Source organism: Theropithecus gelada, chromosome 11 (assembly GCF_003255815.1).
Source record: "Theropithecus gelada isolate Dixy chromosome 11, Tgel_1.0, whole genome shotgun sequence".
NCBI lineage: Eukaryota > Metazoa > Chordata > Mammalia > Primates > Cercopithecidae > Theropithecus > Theropithecus gelada.
In genome coordinates this window covers 125,793,067-125,810,340 of record NC_037679.1, presented here as the reverse complement: position 1 = coordinate 125,810,340, position 17,274 = coordinate 125,793,067, and the positions used below count along the sequence as shown (strand labels likewise).

The window sequence follows — 17,274 nt, the reverse complement described above, 5'->3', positions numbered from 1 at the left end:
ATCTGATAGAAGTTTACTGGAGGCCAGATGTGAGGATCAATCTGAGAAGACATACCAACAGAGTTTGAAGTGTTCTGGAGTCCGCTACAAGTTGGAAGGCTTTTATAGGAAACTTTAGGAGAAGGGAGGGGGACTCCTAATACTCAAATTGTTGTTTTTCGTTGGAGGATACAATACTGAGGTTATAATTATTGGCTACTGATTGCAACATATAGGCTAAAATGTCTAAGTGCAAGAAAACTTGCATCAATAAAACCTGATGATTTACAAATAAAAGCAGCACCCTTTTGAGCGTTAGGTTATGTATTGATCAGTATATCAATTTGAGGAATGCATAAGATTCTTTACTCAAGGACAGGATGTCACCACCTTGTATCACAAGACCTCCCCAAAGCAGGTTAATCTGGAAGCCTGTTTACTTAAAACTGCCAAATGTGATCTGTAGGTTATTAATACCTAAGAGAGCATCAAAATACAAAAAGCAAAAACCACAATTCACCAATAAGAGTGGAAGACTTCAATTCCCTACTTTCAATAATGAATAGAACAAATAGGCGGAAAATCAACAAGGAAGTAGATGTCTCAAATTCCCACCCACAATCCTTTCCAGTGAGGGTGAAAGAAAAAGGCCCAAAATACCTCAACATGTAGGTGGGTGACTAACTGTCCATTAGTTGACTTCTAGGTATAATTCTGCTTCTCTTCTTCTGCAGATTACTGCGGATTGAATCCAACAGGACAAGTATTCTTGGAAGTTGTGAATTGCAAAAATTAATTTGTGAATCAGGAAATAATTAGAAGTAAACAGCTGCAAGAAAGCATAAATTTAATTATGGATGTGGATTTTCATATCAAAGATCTCACTAAGATTAACGATATCTGTGAAAATTTAAAAATACTCTATATCCACACAATGCAAATAACTGAAAAGCTGTTAACCCAGCAGCTTCCTTTATTTGTAAACTGGGCTTACTACAGAAAATTACAAAGCAAAAAGTAATCTAAAATAATACCTATAAGGAATAACCATATACTATCCATGTTAAACATACATGCACAAGCACACATACACATGAATAGAAAGAACTATAAGAAAATAGACCCAGGCTGGGCACAGTGGCTCACGCCTGTAATCCCAAAGCTTTGGGAGGCCAAGGCAGGCAGATCACTTGAGCTCAAGTTCGAGACTGGCCTGGGCAACATTGTGGTAGTGCAAGCCTGTATTCTCAGCTACTTGGGGGGCTGAGGCATTGGTTGAACCCAGGAGGTTGAGGCTGTGGTGAGCGGGAATCATGCTACCGTACTCCAGACCGTGCGACAGAGCAAGAAATGTCTCAAAAACAAAAGAAAACCAACCAAACCAGAAAATGAACCTAACACTGTGCATATGGCATGGTGGCCAGGTCTGCTGTAGGTCAGATAAAATAGCAAAAAATAGAATATGGAAGTATAAACTGAGTCACAGCAAGAATTTGTTTTTTTTTTTTTTTTGAGACAGGGTCTCACTATGTCACCCAGGCTAGAGTGTAGTGGCGTGATCTCAGCTCACTGCAACTCCGACTCCTTGGCTCAAACAACTCTCTCACCACAGCTTCCCAAGTAGCTGGGACTACAGGTGAATGCCACCGTGCGGCTAATTTTTTTTTGTGTTGTAGAGATGAGGTTTCGCCATGTTGCCTAGGCTGGTCTTGAACTCCTGAACTCAAGCGATCCACCCACCTCAGCCTAAGAATTGTTTTATATATAGGGGTTACCACTGGCCAGGTGTGGTGGCTCACACCTATAATCTCAGCATGCTGAGAGGCTGAGGCAGAGTCCAGCAGTTCAAAACCAGCATGGGCAACACAGTAAGACCCAGTCTCTACAAAAAAATAAAAACAAAAATCGAAACATTAGCTAGGTGTGGCGGTGCATGCCTATAGTCCCAGCTACGTGGGAGGCTGAGGTGGAAGGATCACTTGAGCATGGGAAGTTGAGAGTGCAGTGGGCTATGATAGTGTCACTGTACTCCAGCCTGGATGACACAGCAAGATCTGTCTCAAAAAAGGAAAAGTGGGTTGACAATTTATTAAAGGTAAGAGCAACATTATTGGAGTAAATCAAAGTACTATTAACAGCCAATACAACAGGCATAAAAAAGTCTTTCAGGCCAACCCAAAAGACACACGCCATCTAGATAATGTCTAGCAGGTTTCAGTGTTTTCTGAATAAACAAACATTATCTGAACACCACATTAAAGAGAAGTCCTAATGTAAACTTCTAAATGGGAAAAAGTCCTGACCCCTTCTGTTTCCTTTTCTATCTATGCCAACCACAGACACAGCATGATTTCATCTGTAAGCATTTCAGTACCTAAAACACATAGGACTTAAGAAATATATAATATACATTGAAATACTATTCTCAATACCTAAAATATGTAAATTTGCTCTGGTATTTTAAATTGAAAATTTCCCTTATGGCTTTGTAAGTTCCATCTCTTATGTTCCACAAAGCAAAGTTTATCTGAAGAGTATCCACTGACATGGTTAAATTGAGAAAAGTCTATTTTCCATTGAAAACCTGATTTGCAATATAAGCATTAGAAAAATTAGAGATACCTCTAGAAAGTTAACAAAACCACCACTACTAACCATTCAGTGTAAAAAGCCACTTTTCAGGAATTCCAAATGTAACACAATTTATTCAACCTGTACTAGCTCTGGCTTTCTGTATCCTTAGTCACAGAAAAAATTAGCCTATCAGTCCTTAAATAGGCTTTCTAGAATCCATTTTTCTAAGCCCAGATGGTCCTGGACCACAATGCAATGGTATGACTTAATAATTTTGACTTTACAATGATGCAAAAGTGATACAGGCATTCAGCAGAAATTGTACTTTGAATTTCTATCTTTTCCCAGGCCTGTGATAGGCAGTATGATATTCTTCCACGCTGAGTGGTGGCAGCAAGCCACAGCAGCCAGTCACGTGATCACGAGCATTAACAATCAATACAAAAAAAAATCCCTCCTGCAGAGGCACGCTGGTGTTTCGGTGGGGCGGGGGGCGGGGGCTGCCCCTCCCACAGTGCGTTAAAACAAAACAAAACAAAAACGATCAATGGTGTACTGTGCTAGCTAAGGTTTTTTGGATGTTGTGTTTTCCCATCCCATCGTGTCTATAAAACCCCATTTTTGACTTTATTTTCTACTTAATATGGGTTATTGAGATGTAACTCCATCATAAGCTGAGGTACATCTGTACTATTATAAACAACTAACTTTTGAACATCTGTATGTAAAGAACTATGTGGAATGCTTTATATACTTTATCTCATTTAAATGTTACAACAAATTAACAAAGACTTGCAATCGTCCCTCTACAGCACAGTGGTTAGAAGGGGCAGAACAGTTCTCTACACTTCTGTAAGTGCAGTCAGCAAAAGGCCAAATGGATTCATGTATTACTAAGTCCAACAGCAAAATCAAGATCAGTATCCTCAGCCCCACAGGATGACACCAAGTCAGATGAGAACACCAAACTGTGGCCATTTTATAGCCAGCAACTATACCTCCCAAGGTGGTAAAGTCCTATGCTCAATTGAAACCAAGGAGGCAGATGAGAAATAGCTTTGTGACTGTTTCTCACGGGGCTGCTTTTCTCTCACTTTGTTCTTGGAGGACCTGCAGGGTGTCCGGCCAGAATATGGGTCAGCCTGTGATTAAGCCTAAGCTTTGCCTCCATGGTCTATGAGAAGAGCAAGTCATCAGGGCACCATGGTGAAGCTGTTCACCTACAACTCTGCCTTCCCATCTTTCATGTATCCAGCTATAAACTCTATTCAGAACCACAGGCCATCTGATCAGATACCCTAATCCATTGTACTTTGTCTTAAGCAACAATGGATTAAAAAGTGCCTGCAATGGTGATTCCCAGCAGGATGATCACACCTACTGTGGAGGATATACCGCAAGGTTCCCCATGCAGAGACAACTAAATATATCCCAACTACAAAGCTTCACCAGTGAGAGTGACAGGGCTTTCTCCCTTAAAAAGGAAGAAATAAATTGCTCTACTTTTTCTGACTCATTAACACAGGTACAGCAAGAAGTGCTCGCAATCACATCTATCTTGACTGGCCAGCAGGAAGTTTAGACCAATGCAACAGACTATCGTCATTCAGGCTAGCATACTGACACTAGTCTGTTGTGCCTTCAGAGCAGAGATGCCACAGACAAATTTTAGACCATGTTTTATATTGTATTATTCCCTAAAATGGGAATTAAAGACAATAGAGAATACATGAAGTGGAAGCCACTTACCCTACCAGAATTCTGCCAAGTAATTCATTTTGGAGCCCTCTGGATACCCACCTCAAGGAAACATCTACTAGATCAAGCTTGTCCACTCTGCAGCCCAAGATGGCTTTGAATGAGGCCCAACACAGATTTATAAACAGTCTTAAAACATAGAGAATTTTTTTTTGCAATTTTTTTTAAAGCTCATCATCTATTGTTAGTGTATTTTATGTGCGGCTCCAAACAATTCCTCTTCCGAAGTGGCCTAGGGAAGCCAAAAGATTGGACACACAGTGTACTAGAGGTCTGGTGATCTTAAATATCTGAAAAGCGCTGACAAGTACCCCCAAGTACACATGACACATCAGTGTGTGGCAGGCGGGTACAAACCGTATTAAGACAATACTGTGTTGAGGTGAAAACCGTATTCGAAGTATAAGTATCGCTTCCTTTTTTTATTTTTATTTTTTTTTTGAGACAAAGTATCGTTCTGTCACCAGGCTAGAGTGCAGTGGCGTGATCTTGGCTCACTGCAACCTCCAGCTCCTGGCTTTAAGCGATTCTCCTGCCTCAACCTCCCCAGTAGCTGGGATTACAGATAGCGCCACCACACCCAGCTAATTTTTGTATTTTTAGTAGAGATGGTGTTTCACCATGTTGGCTAGGAAGTATTGCTTCTTATAATAGAAGTAAGCCAATTTTCGGCCACTGGAGATAGACAAAAGGCCTTCAGTGGAACAGAAGAGTTCCTCTAAAGCATGCAGTTGAGGGTAGTTGTCCAGGTTCTTGGCATCTTAACGAAGAACTGAACAAACTACACAAGCAAGGCAGCCAAAGCAGAGATTTATTTTAAAGTAGAGTGCACTCCACAAGGTGGGAACAGATGCAGCAAGTGGCTCAAGACAGTCAGTTACAGAATTTTCTGCGGTTTAAATACTCTCTAGAGGTTTCCCATTGATTCACTTTATGTAAGTGAAGTAGTGGCCAGCCACTAGCCTGATTGGTTGTGGGAGGGGACCAATCAGAGGTACTTTCATTTTCTGACTGCCACTCAACAACTTCCACGCAGAAAGAGGAGGGGTTGAAAAGGGAGTAGCCGGCAGGGAGCAATGGCTCACGCCTATAATTCCAGCGCTTTGAGAAGCAGAGGCACGCTCATCACTTGAGGTCAGGAGTTCGAGACCAGCCTGGCCAACATGGTGAAACCTCGCCTCTACCATAAATACAAAAATTAGCGCGGCGTGGTAGCGGGTGCCTGTAATCCTAGCTACTTTGGAGGCTGAGGCAGAAGAATCGGAGGCGGGGGTTGCAGTGAGCCAAGATCACACCACTGCACTCCATCCTGGGCAACAGGGTGAGACTCCGTCTTAAAAACAAACAAAAAAACAAAACGACAAAACTACAATAGATAAAACCATATAGTACTGACACAGGACAGGCATCAATCAATAGAATAGAACCTAGAACCCAGAGATAAACCTTCACACTTATGGTCCCTAGTAAGGAATGAGAAGAATCCAGGATATCTTAAAAACTTACAACCTGACAATCCAAAGACAACACAAATTTAAGGCCAAAGGTTTTGAATAGATACTTCTCCAAAGAAATCAATATGCACATACAAAGATACTTAACGTCACTAATCATCAGGGAAATGCAAATCACAATCACAATGAGCGACCACTTCAGGCTCACTTTAATGGCTATAAAAGTTAACTATGGATGTAGACAAATGAGGACTCTAAAACACTGCTTTATAAAATGGTGCATGTCTATTCACAATAGCAAAGACCCGGAATCAACCTAAACGCCCATCAATGGTAAACTGGATAAAGAAAACAGTACACATACACTAGGGAATACTATTCAGTCATAAAAAAAGAATGAGATCATGTCCTTTGTAGGTGCTTGGAGCTGGAGGACATTATCCTTAGCAAACTAACACAGGAAACCAAATATTGCATGCTTTCACATAAGTGGGAGCTAAATGATAAGAACACATGGACATGTAGAGGGAACTAACACACTGGGACCTACAGGCGGGTGAAGGGTGGGAGAAGGGGGAGGATTCAAAAAAAACAACCAATTGGGTACTAGGCTTAATACCTGGGTGATGAAATAATCTGTACAACAAACTCCCATGACACAATTTTACCTATATAATAAACCTACACACGTATCCCCAAACGTAAAACAGAAGTTAAATAAAAAATAAAAATAAAACAGTAAATCTACTTTGGATAACAGTCTGGCAGTTCCTGAAAATGTTAAACAGTTATCATAACCAAGGAATTTCACTCCTAGGTATTTACCCAAAAGAACTGAAAACACACATCTACATAAATATATGAATGATCATAGCTGCACTATTCATAGTAGCCAATAGTGAAAACATGTCAAAGGTCTGTTAACTGACAAAGAATAAGCAAAAGTGGTATATCCATACAATGGAATATTTGGCAATAAAAACGAATGAAGTAACATACATGTGTTAACATAAATGAGCCTTGAAAACACGCTGGGGGAAACCACATCACACTACATATTATGACTTTAGTTACGTGAAATGTTCAGAATACGCAAACTTACAGAAATAGATTAATGGTTACCTGGGGAAAGGTGCATTGGAGAAAATGGGGAGTTACCACTATTGAATATGGAGGTATTTTAGGGGTCAATAAAATGTTCTTAAATTGATAGTGGTGATGGGTACACAAATCTGAATATACTAAAAACCACTGAAACTGTACACTGGGTGTAAATGGGTGAATCAATGGCTTATAAATTTTATCTCTAACTATAGTTACAAAAGGTATGCTCTGAACAACTTGAAGCTGCTTGCATATATATCTGGAGATGTCAGGGCTGCCCAGTGGAGAAATGGTCTGCCTGAGAACCAAGGCAGAGGACAGCAGAGCTCAAAGATACAGTGTCCCAAATCTTTAAAACTTTCCTTCAGATTTAGATCCTGGATCTATCAAAACCCAAAGGTTCTGATCCATGAACTTTTTTTTTTTTTTTTTTTTTTTTGAGACACAGTCTCGCTCTGTCACCCAGGCTGGAGTGCAGTGGTGTGATCTCAGCTCACTGCAACCTCTCCCTCCTGGGTTCAAGTGATTCTCCTGTCTCAGCCTCCTGAGTAGCTGGGACTATAGGCACATGCCACCATACCGAGCTAATTTTGGGATTTCACCTTGTTAGCCAGGGTGGTCTCAATTTCCTGACGTCATGATCCACCTGCCTTGGCCTCCCAAAGTGCTAGGATTACAGGCATGAGCCACTACGACTGGCCCATGAACTTTATTTTCTGAGACAGAGTCTCACTCTGTCACCCGAGCTAGGGTATAGTGGTGTGATCTTGGCTTACTGCAACCTCTGCCTCCCGGGTAGCTGGGATTACAGGCATGTGCCATCACACCAAGCTAATTTTTTGTACTTTTAGTAGAGACGGGGTTTCACCATGTTGGCCAGGCTGGTCTCCAACTCCTGACCTCAGGTGATCTGCCCACCTTGGCATCCCAAAGTGCTGGGATTACAGGTGTGAGCCACCACGCCCGGCCCTGCTCCATGAACTTTAAAAGTATGTCATCTAATGAATTCTCCTCTGGGGCTTGGAAAATAATAATCTCCTTATGGTTTCTGTTTCTTGAAACTTAACTGGACAATACAACTTCTTTTAATACACTTTGTCATTTTAATCACAAGACTTTATTTACAAATGAAACATTGTAATTTGATACATCAAAAGAATCTAAGTTACTGTCATTAAATCTTTGCGATCATGAAAACCAGGAGCATAAAATGTATAGTTCCAATCTCACTTGAGATATTTACCTCAACAGCCTCCAACTTTGCTCTTCACGTACAAGTACACTTAAGGTATTAGGAATAGTATAAGTATTGCATAGTTGCCACCCAACAAAGCATTTAGAATTCCTCAAGGTCCAAGATTCTTTCTTCACAACCTCCTTCCAAAGTGAATGTTAACTTGCGTATCTATAGCCAGGGTTAGTCGACTATTCTCCTGGACTTATCTCAAAATGAATACACTCCCTGTCTGTTTTACATAATAGAGTGTGCCTCTAATGGGGAAGGGAGGGAGGCCTGATTAGATTCTTGAAATTCACCTTCATAAATACCTTTTTTTTTTTAAAAAGACAGAGTCTTGCTCTGTTGCCCAGGCCCACAGTGCGATGGGGTGACCTCAGGTTACTGCAACCTCTGCCTCCCGGGTTCAGCCACTCGAGTAGCTAGGATTACAGGCGTGTGCCACCACGCCTGACTCATTTTTGTATTATTAGTAGAGACAGGGTTTCGCCATGTTGGCCAACTTGAGTCCAGGGCTGGTCTCGAACTCCTGCCCTCAAGTGATCTGCCCGCCCCAGCCTCTTAAAGTGCTGGCATTGTAGACATGAGCCACCACACCTGGCCTACAAATAAGTTTTAAGCAACATTAAATCAATTCCCTAAGCATTTGAGCTCCAACTATCTCCAAGACACTGATAATCTAGGAGGGAAGAGAGATTCCTGTACAATCACAGAGATAATGTAGAAGAACAAAGCTTTGGGGCAAGTTTGTCCTGCCTAGGAATTCAGTGGAGGCATTTTTTTATTTCAAACAACACTGCAGGTAAATCCAGATGTGGACCAGTAGTGACGGATACTTTCTAACAAAACAGGACCTACAAAAAAGAGAATCTAAGAGGATCTACAGTGATGGGTTTAATCAACAAAAAGCTCATGAAGTTAGAGCTTAAATGAACCAGCTGAATTTCTGCTAAGACAGCATTACATGTCCCAGGCCACAAAATCTATTTCCTCTAACATGACAATAGCTAACATTTATTGGGCACTCACCATGTTTCAAGAGCTGTTTAACTGTGATATGCATGAAACTCCTGTAACTCTACCATAACAATCCTATGACATTAGTACTTTTCCCCATTTTATAGATGAGAAAACAGGCAGAGGTTTATTTTTCCAGGGTTGTACAGATACTGCTGAGTGCTACAGCTAAGATTTAAACCAAAGCAGTGTGGTTACAGGGACCATGATCTTTATCATTAGGTGAGACTTCCTAAGACATTTTGTGGTTACAGATGAAAGCCCTGGACATGCCCACTTTGGCTGTACAGGATGCATCCTTCAGAGTGGTGCTCTGTGCCACATTCCCCTATGTGCCACCAACAGTAAGAAAATATAATAAAAACAATCACATAAGAAACACAGCACAGACAGAACCAGACCTCTGCCCAGGTAACTTCCACTACAATTACCTTACCACAGACCTCTTTCCCATTTTGCTAAGATTAACAACTGATTTTTCAGTACTATGCCGACAACATTTCGTCTTCTCAAGCTTTGTTGTCAAATCCATTGAGTCCCACAGTTTAATTTTTAACCAATGTTGATTCACTGAGCTAGTAATTTTAATTCGGTAACAGGTAAATTACTCCATAGTTACGTGTGAATAACTGCCTGGTTAAATCAGGGTGGGTTTCTTAGAGGTGATAATACTTACCGTTAAGCACAACTTTAGTCTTTAATTATCGTGTATGTTCCCATTTCACTCCAAACACATCAGTCCCCCTCCATACAGTATTTACTTCTTTGGTCCTAGGGACAACAAGAAACGTTTTATAATAAAAGAGGACATGCTAATGTGTTTACTAGATATGACACTGCTGTGCAAAACTGTTTTCTTTTAAGGCTGCACAGAAAGCATGCGAACTTTACTGAATTCTTATTAAGTGTCCTAAGTAACAGAAATAGAAACTAGGTCTGGCCTGAAAACACCATTCACTTAAGTCAGAATCTATGTGCGCTCCTCTAGGTCGGCTATTGTAGTATCATTGCAAAACAGTAACACTTTATCTCTGCACTTGTCTTTATTGGATTAATGTTAAATAGAAAAAAATCCGACTGCAGAGGGGAAAAAAACCTAAAACCTTAACACACATGCACATTAACAATGAATGAAACATGATTAAAGCTAACACATTTAGCAGAAAAATACAATCTCCAAACAAGCTCTGCGGCCCGCCTACTGAGATGCACCGGCCCCCCACAAAACGAAAACGCGCCTCAAGCTCATACACATCCTTGTCTTAAGACGGTTATGCACTCGATGTACTACAAATTGTTTCCACGGAAATTATTCCCCGAAAGTTTGCTGCTAAACTCAGGACCCTAAGGACGTTTGCTTAGGGAATCCGTGTCCCTCGAGAACACCTAAGATGGGTATGCGTTTGTGCATTTAAAAATGCCTCAAGAACTATTGCCGAAGAACAGAAAGCATAGCCGGCGCAGAAGCGTTCGCGGACCACTTGGAGACAGATGCCAGTACAGCAATTCCGTTCCAGGAGGCTTCGACTTAAGAGGGCAGGGGAGGAGGAGAACGCTCGGGAAATAGGAAAACAAAGATTTTTTTTTTCCACTCCAGTGACAGCAAAGCCTTAAAAACATAAGCAGCTCTCATACCCACCCGCCTCACCAGCCGCGCCTCGCAGTTCAACAAAACGCGTCCTCGCCCTCGCCACTCGCGACCTCTACCGCGCAGCGCCAGGCAATGAGGGAAAACAGCCAGCGAGGCCCGCCCTCCGGTCCAAGGCTCGGCGTCCGCGGAGGCCCAGGGCCGTCCCCAGTACGGCGGGCAGAAGAGAGCGCGTCGGCGGAGCCCAGCTTCGGGCGGCGGACTGCGGGACGCGCGAGCCGGCGGGGCCCGAGGCCCGGGTTCCGGGGCCGCCCGCGACTGCGTTCTCGCCGCAGAACAAAAGCGCTCCGCGCCGCGCGCCAGCCCCGGCCGTAAGCGCCTCTGGCTCCCGGCCCCCGCCCCGCCCGCACCCCGGAAGGCGAAGGAGGGACCTCGGGGTGCTCGCCTCACACTTACCGACAAGGGAAGAGGACCACCCCAGCAAGCAGGGGTAAAGCCGGCGGCCTCCCGGGCCCCAGAGTTTAAGTCAAGTGGGGTCCGCCTCCAGGGGCGGGTCGAGGAGCCAGGCCCAGGATCCAGGAACAGCTAGACTCCGCCTCACGCCCGAGGCGGTGTCTACGAGGGCCGCGCCGCCGCGGTCCTAGTGCCACCCGAGAAGCAGCGGAACGGGCCAGCGGATCGCACCAGGGCTTGCAGAGCGCTTTCATCTGCCCGACGCGGAAATCTCCCGCAGCGATCTTCTACCTTTAACGGGCATCCGCAGCACCCAGAGGGCATGTTAAAGAGAGATTGAGAACCGCCAGCAAAACTACTGATTCAGTAGGTTTGGGGTGGGGGCTGAAAATGTGCATTTCTAACAAGTTCCTGAGACCCACTGTTGTTGCTGGCCTCAGGACCAATTTTTTCTATAAAGCGCATGGGAGTCAGAGTGCACCCAAGAGACTGTTAACCCTTAAAAAAAAGAAAAAAAATCAACAGGTTAGAGGCAAATAAGTGTGAAAGACAGTGGATAATCTATTTGGGGCTTCTGAAAGTCCCTGAGGAAAGTTGACTTTGGAGACCAGATCATGAAGCACGACCTCTTAATTGCCAACCTTTTGTTATAGATTAACTCCCTTATTTTCTTGTTCCCAGCTCAGACCAGATGGCATCTGAGATAAAATACGCCTTGAATAAGATAAATGACCCCTTGACTATTACATCCTTAATGTGGAATGTTAAATAGACCCTTCCCAAAAAGAAACACTGCCTAGAACCAATTAAATTGCTATACGTTAACCTTCTATGGAAAATGTTGATATCCTGTTAAGCTTCCCAGACCCTGCCTGTATAAACGACCCTCAGACTTCTCGCTTTCGAAGCACTGACCCCCATCTTTTGGAGTCTGTGGCCTATCAGGTCGCCATCCTCAAAATTTGCACTCAAACCAATATTTAATCATATTGCTCGAATCTCATTATTAAGGTTTACATAAGCGTTTACTTAGTAATGAAGGTTGCAACCAGGATAGCAAATCAGAGATTGTGCCACTGGAGAGGAGCAAGGGAGCTTATGTTTATAGGAATTTATTTGTTACATAAATTGTCAGATTATTTCATTGGTGGATTAAACGAAGAAGTCTTTAATCATTAGTAGAAGGGTGCATTTGCGTCTGTCAGAAACAAAACAAAAAAAAACTATATACAGAATATTTTGTGTGTGTGTGTGTGTGAGACAGAGTCTCGCTCTGTCGCTCAGGCTGGAGTGCAGTGGCACGGTCTCGGCTCACTGCAAGCTCCGCCTCCCGGGTTGACGCCATTCTCCTGCCTCAGCCTCCCCAGTAGCTGGGACTACAGTCGCCCACCAGCACGGCCAGCTAATTTTTTGTATTTTAGTAGAGACGGGGTTTCACCGTGTTAGCCAGGATGGTCTCGATCCCTGACCTCGTGATCCGCCCGCCTCAGCCTTCCAAAGTGCTGGGATCACAGGCGTGAGCCACCATGCCTGGCCAGAATTTTTTTTTTTTTTTTTTTTTTGAGAGGGAGTTTCGCTCTGTCACCCAGGCTGGAGTGCAGTGGATCTCAGCTCACTGCAAGCTCCGCTTCCCGGGTTTACGCCATTCTCCTGCCTCAGCCTCCCCAGTAGCTGGGACTACAGGCGCCCGCCACCTCGCCCGGCTAGTTTTTTGGTATTTTTTTTTAGTAGAGACGGGGTTTCACCGTATTAGCCAGGATAGTCTCGATCTCCTGACCTCGTGATCCGCCCGTCTCGGCCTCCCAAAGTGCTGGGATTACAGGCTTGAGCCACCGCGACCGGCCTAGAATATTGTTAAAGATTGGGGGTGGCCAGGCGCCGTGGCTCAGGCCTGTAATCCCAGCACTTTGTATCCCGTGCCTCCGTGTGAAGAGACCACCAAACAGGCTTTGTGTGAGCAACAAGGCTGTTTATTTCACCTGGATGCAGGCGGGCGGAGTTAGAAAACAGTCAGCAAAGGGTGGTGGGATTATCTTTAGTTCTTACACTTTTTGAGATAGGCGGTGAAGTTGGGAGCAATGCTTTGCGGGCAGCGGGTGGATCTCACAAAGTACATTCTCAACGATGGGGAGAATTACAAAGAACCTTCTTAAGGGTGGGGGAGATTACAAAGTACTTTGATCAGTTAGGGTGGGGCAGAAACAAATCACAATGGTGGAAGGTCATCAGTTAAGGCTATTTTCACTTCTTTTGTGGATCTTCAGTTGCTTCAGGCCATCTGGATGTATACTGCAGGTCACAGGGGATATGATGGCTTAGCTAGGTCTCAGAGGCCTGACAATTTGGGAGGCTGAGGCGGGTGAATCACTTGAAACCAGGAGTTTGAGACCAACCTGGCCAACATAGTGAAACCCTGTCTCTACTAAAAATACAAAAATTAGCCAGGTGTAGTGGTGGGCACCTGTAATTCTCAGCTACTCCGGAGGCTGAGGCGGGAGAATTGCTTAAACCTATGAAGCAGAGGTTGCAGTGGCCATGATGTTATGCCCAGACCGTTTGTTCCCCAAAGAAGACCACCAGAGTCCAGAGTCAAAGCCAAGCGGCAAGGATCTTTTACTGCAAGTTCGAACTTGGTCCCTCCATTCCACAGCATACAAGAGGGCCCCGAACAATGCGAGTGCTTGCCTTTTTATAGCCTGATGTAAACAGGATATGTAAAGTTACAGAGGAACAAGGGAATTCTTTTGGTTACAGCACTATAATTGGTTAACACTATACATTTAGCATTTTTTATTGATTCCCGCTGTGTCCTTATCGGAGATTTCCCAGGTGTTGTTTTTCTAAAGTTGAGAGACATATGGAGGAATGTGTTTGTGCTGGGCTCAGGGAGTTGGGAGATATATGGAGGAATGTGTTTGTGCTGGGCTCAGGGAGTTGGGAGATATATAGAGGAATGTGTGCTGGGCTCAGGGAGTTGGGAGATATATGGAGGAATGTGTGTGTGCTGGGCTCAGGGAGTTGGGAGATATATGGAGGAATGTGTTTGTGCTGGGCTCAGGGAGTTGGGAGATATATAGAGGAATGTGTGCTGGGCTCAGGGAGTTGGGAGATATATGGAGGAATGTGTTTGTGCTGGGCTCAGGGAGTTGGGAGATATATGGAGGAATGTGCCTGGTTTCTTTCAATTGCACTCCAGTGTGGGCCACAGAGAGAGTCTGTCTCACGAAACAAAACAAACAAACAAAAAAAGATTGGGGATTGGGCGTGATGGCTTATGCCTGTAATCCCAGCACTTTGGGGTGGATCACTTGAGTCCAGGAGTTCGAGACCAGCCTGGCCAACATGGTGAACCTCATCTCTACAAAAAATATACAAAAAACAAACAAAATTAGCCAGGAGTGGTGGCATGAGCCTGTAGTCTCAGCTACTTGGGAGGCTGAGATGGGGGGATCACTTGAGCTTGGGAGGCAGAGGTTGCAATGAGTCAAGATTGAACCATTGAACTGTAGCCTGGATGACAAAGTAAGAGCCTGTTGCAGAAAAACAATAATAATAATATTGAGACCAGCTTTCTTGGGTTGTGTGTTGAGAAAACGGTTGTGTTAGATATGAATTCTAAATTTCTGTTCAAAGAATCTATATGTCAGTATGTTCAGTTCTTTGCCTTCTACTTTTAAACTTCCTCGTAAAGCAACCTTTTTCGATCACCTGCTCCACCCTGACTCATTTCAGTCACCTGCTCCACCTTGACTCATTCTGATTACATGCCCCACCCTGACTCATTCCGATTTCCTGCGCTGCCTTAACCATTTTTCTTGCCAAACCACTCACCCCATCACTCTCTTTAAATTAGCCCATCAGAATTAGTTTAGCTTGCGCAGTCTAGCCCTAGCCAACAGGGGAATGACAGAGCAGCAGGGGCCACGTGCATCAGGAATAAGAACCCTTTCACCTCCCTTGCCCAGGTGTGCGCTCACCATTGCTCCATCTGTGAAGGCACACCCTTCTATAGAAGTACATTGCCGCTGGGTACAGTGGCTCATGCCTATAATCCCAGCACTTTGGGAGGCCGAGGCGGGCGGATCACGAGGTCAGGAGATCGAGACCATCCTGGCTAACACGGTGAAACCCCGTCTCTACTAAAAAATACAAAAAATTAGCTGGGCGTGGTGCCTGTGGTCCCAGCTACTCACGAGGCCGAGGTAGGAGAATGGAGTGAACTCGGGAGGCGGAGCTTGCAGTGAGCCGGGATTGCGCCACTGCACTCCAACCTGGATGACAGAGCAAGACTCCGTCTCAAAAAAGAAAAAAAAAAATGTACATTGCCTTGCTGATAATTAAGAATATTTTATATTCGAGTGCTATTTCTTTTGCAGTGCCGAAGCTTTATTTATAATAGTTGTTTGTGAAGGAAATATTTTTCACAGTTCCTTTGTGGCCCTCAAAGTTTAGCAGCAGCTCAGCCTGGAGTCAGTAGCCTGAGATGGAGTCACTGATACCAAGCCTGGAAAATTGCTAAGCTGCATGAGGAGACTTTTTTTTTCTCATGCTATTGCAGTAAGGACAACATGCATTAATGCAGAGGAATCTTTTCAAAGAAAAGGAAATAGACTTAGGGATTTTATAGGAGGAAGTAAACAAGGAAATCTCGTCTGAATGATTAAGGAATGAGAAAGGGCAGAAGTGGTTAGTTAGTGCTTGTGATATAAGAGGGCAGACTATTCCTTTGCCCTTGAGCTTTGTTGATTTGGGTTTTTAATTTTTGTAGTCTTCAATATCTGTGGTATCCACCACCATCACCACCTCCTCTATATGGATCTCCATAATCTTTCCCACCATAATCTCCCCTTCCGCCATCATCTCCTCTGCCTTGGAAACCTCCTCTACTCTACCACTTCCACCCCACCTCCTCCTCACTACCCTTCTCCCTCTCCCCCACCATTTCCGCATCTTCCTCCACCCCAGCCACCTCTTCCACTTTCACCCCCACAGCCTCTTCTACTACCACCTCCACCTCCACCACCACCACCACCCCAACCACCCACCACTACCTTGTATCTTTTGTCAAGGGGGCATTTCAGAGGGTGGTGGTTCAATTCCACCTTCTTGCTGTGTCGCCCAGACTGGAGTGCAGTGGTAAAATCTCAACTTATTGCAACATCCACCTCCCAGGTTAAGCAGTTCTCTGCCTCAGCCTCCCAAGTAGCTGGGATTACAGGCACCTGCCACCAGGCCCAGCTAATTTTTTCGTATTTTTAGTAGAGATGGGATTTCACTATCTTGGCCAGGCTTGTCTTGAACTGCTGACCTTGTGATCCGCCTCACTTGGCCCATCTTGGCCTCCCAAAGTGCTGGGGTTACAGGTGTGAGCCACCGCAACCGGCCAAGGCTTGTTAACTCTTAAACTTATAAAATATGTTTTAGAACATGTTTTAATGACATCTTTAATATATCTATAGTAAAAATTATGTTGGTTTGCAAAAAAAATGCCTAAGTTGTAAATGAGGTCATTAGTTCTTTTTCTTTTCTTGATTGCTCACTATAATCTGTTTCCCCTTATTCTTCTTTTTTTTTTTGAGATGGAGCCTCACTCTTTCATCCAGGCTGGAGTGCAGTGGCATGATCTTGGCTCACTCCAACCTCCGCCTCCCAGCTTCAAGCGATTGTCCTGCCTCAGCCTCCCAAGTAGCAGGGATTACAGGACTGCACCACTACACCTGGCTAATTTTTGTATTTTTAGTAGAGATGGGGTTTCACCATGTTGTTCAGGCAGGTCTAGAATTCCTGACCTCAAGTGATCCGTTTGCCTCAGCCTCCCAAAGTTCTGGGATTACAGGTGTGAGCCACTGTGCCAGGCCTCCCCTTCGTTGTTTGTTTCCCCTTCCTGTTAGTAAAAGTTAGTTGGGTACAAAGTCACTTTGTATGTAGTCTCGTGGAATGTAAGTAGAGATTACATTCCCCTAAGTCTCTCTTGCAGCTAGATGTTTTCAAGTTTCAGTTCTCACAGTGACATATAAGCAGAAATGTTATATGCAACTTCTGTCTAAAGGAATGGCTTACTGTGAAACTTCTTACATTTACTTGGATTGGAATGTGGAAATGGCAGTAAT

At 44.0% G+C, this 17,274-nt stretch overlaps 1 protein-coding gene across 2 annotated transcripts in view; it reads right to left on the bottom strand.

Annotated features, from left to right (window-relative positions):
- The window catches only part of KIAA1551 (KIAA1551 ortholog), a 33,224-nt gene extending 21,985 nt beyond the window's left edge, over positions 1 to 11,239 (bottom strand). Inside the window, exons 1-3 of one of the 2 annotated variants that reach the window (XM_025403206.1) lie at positions 11,168 to 11,239; positions 9,800 to 9,894; positions 640 to 808 (exon numbers count right to left, since the gene is read on the bottom strand). The gene's annotated coding sequence lies outside the window, so the exon portion shown is untranslated. Of the gene's footprint in view, positions 1 to 639; positions 809 to 9,799; positions 9,895 to 10,762; positions 11,001 to 11,167 lie in introns of those variants that run through there. The other variant, XM_025403207.1, reaches the window with a different exon arrangement.
- Between the last annotated feature and the right edge of the window lie 6,035 nt (positions 11,240 to 17,274).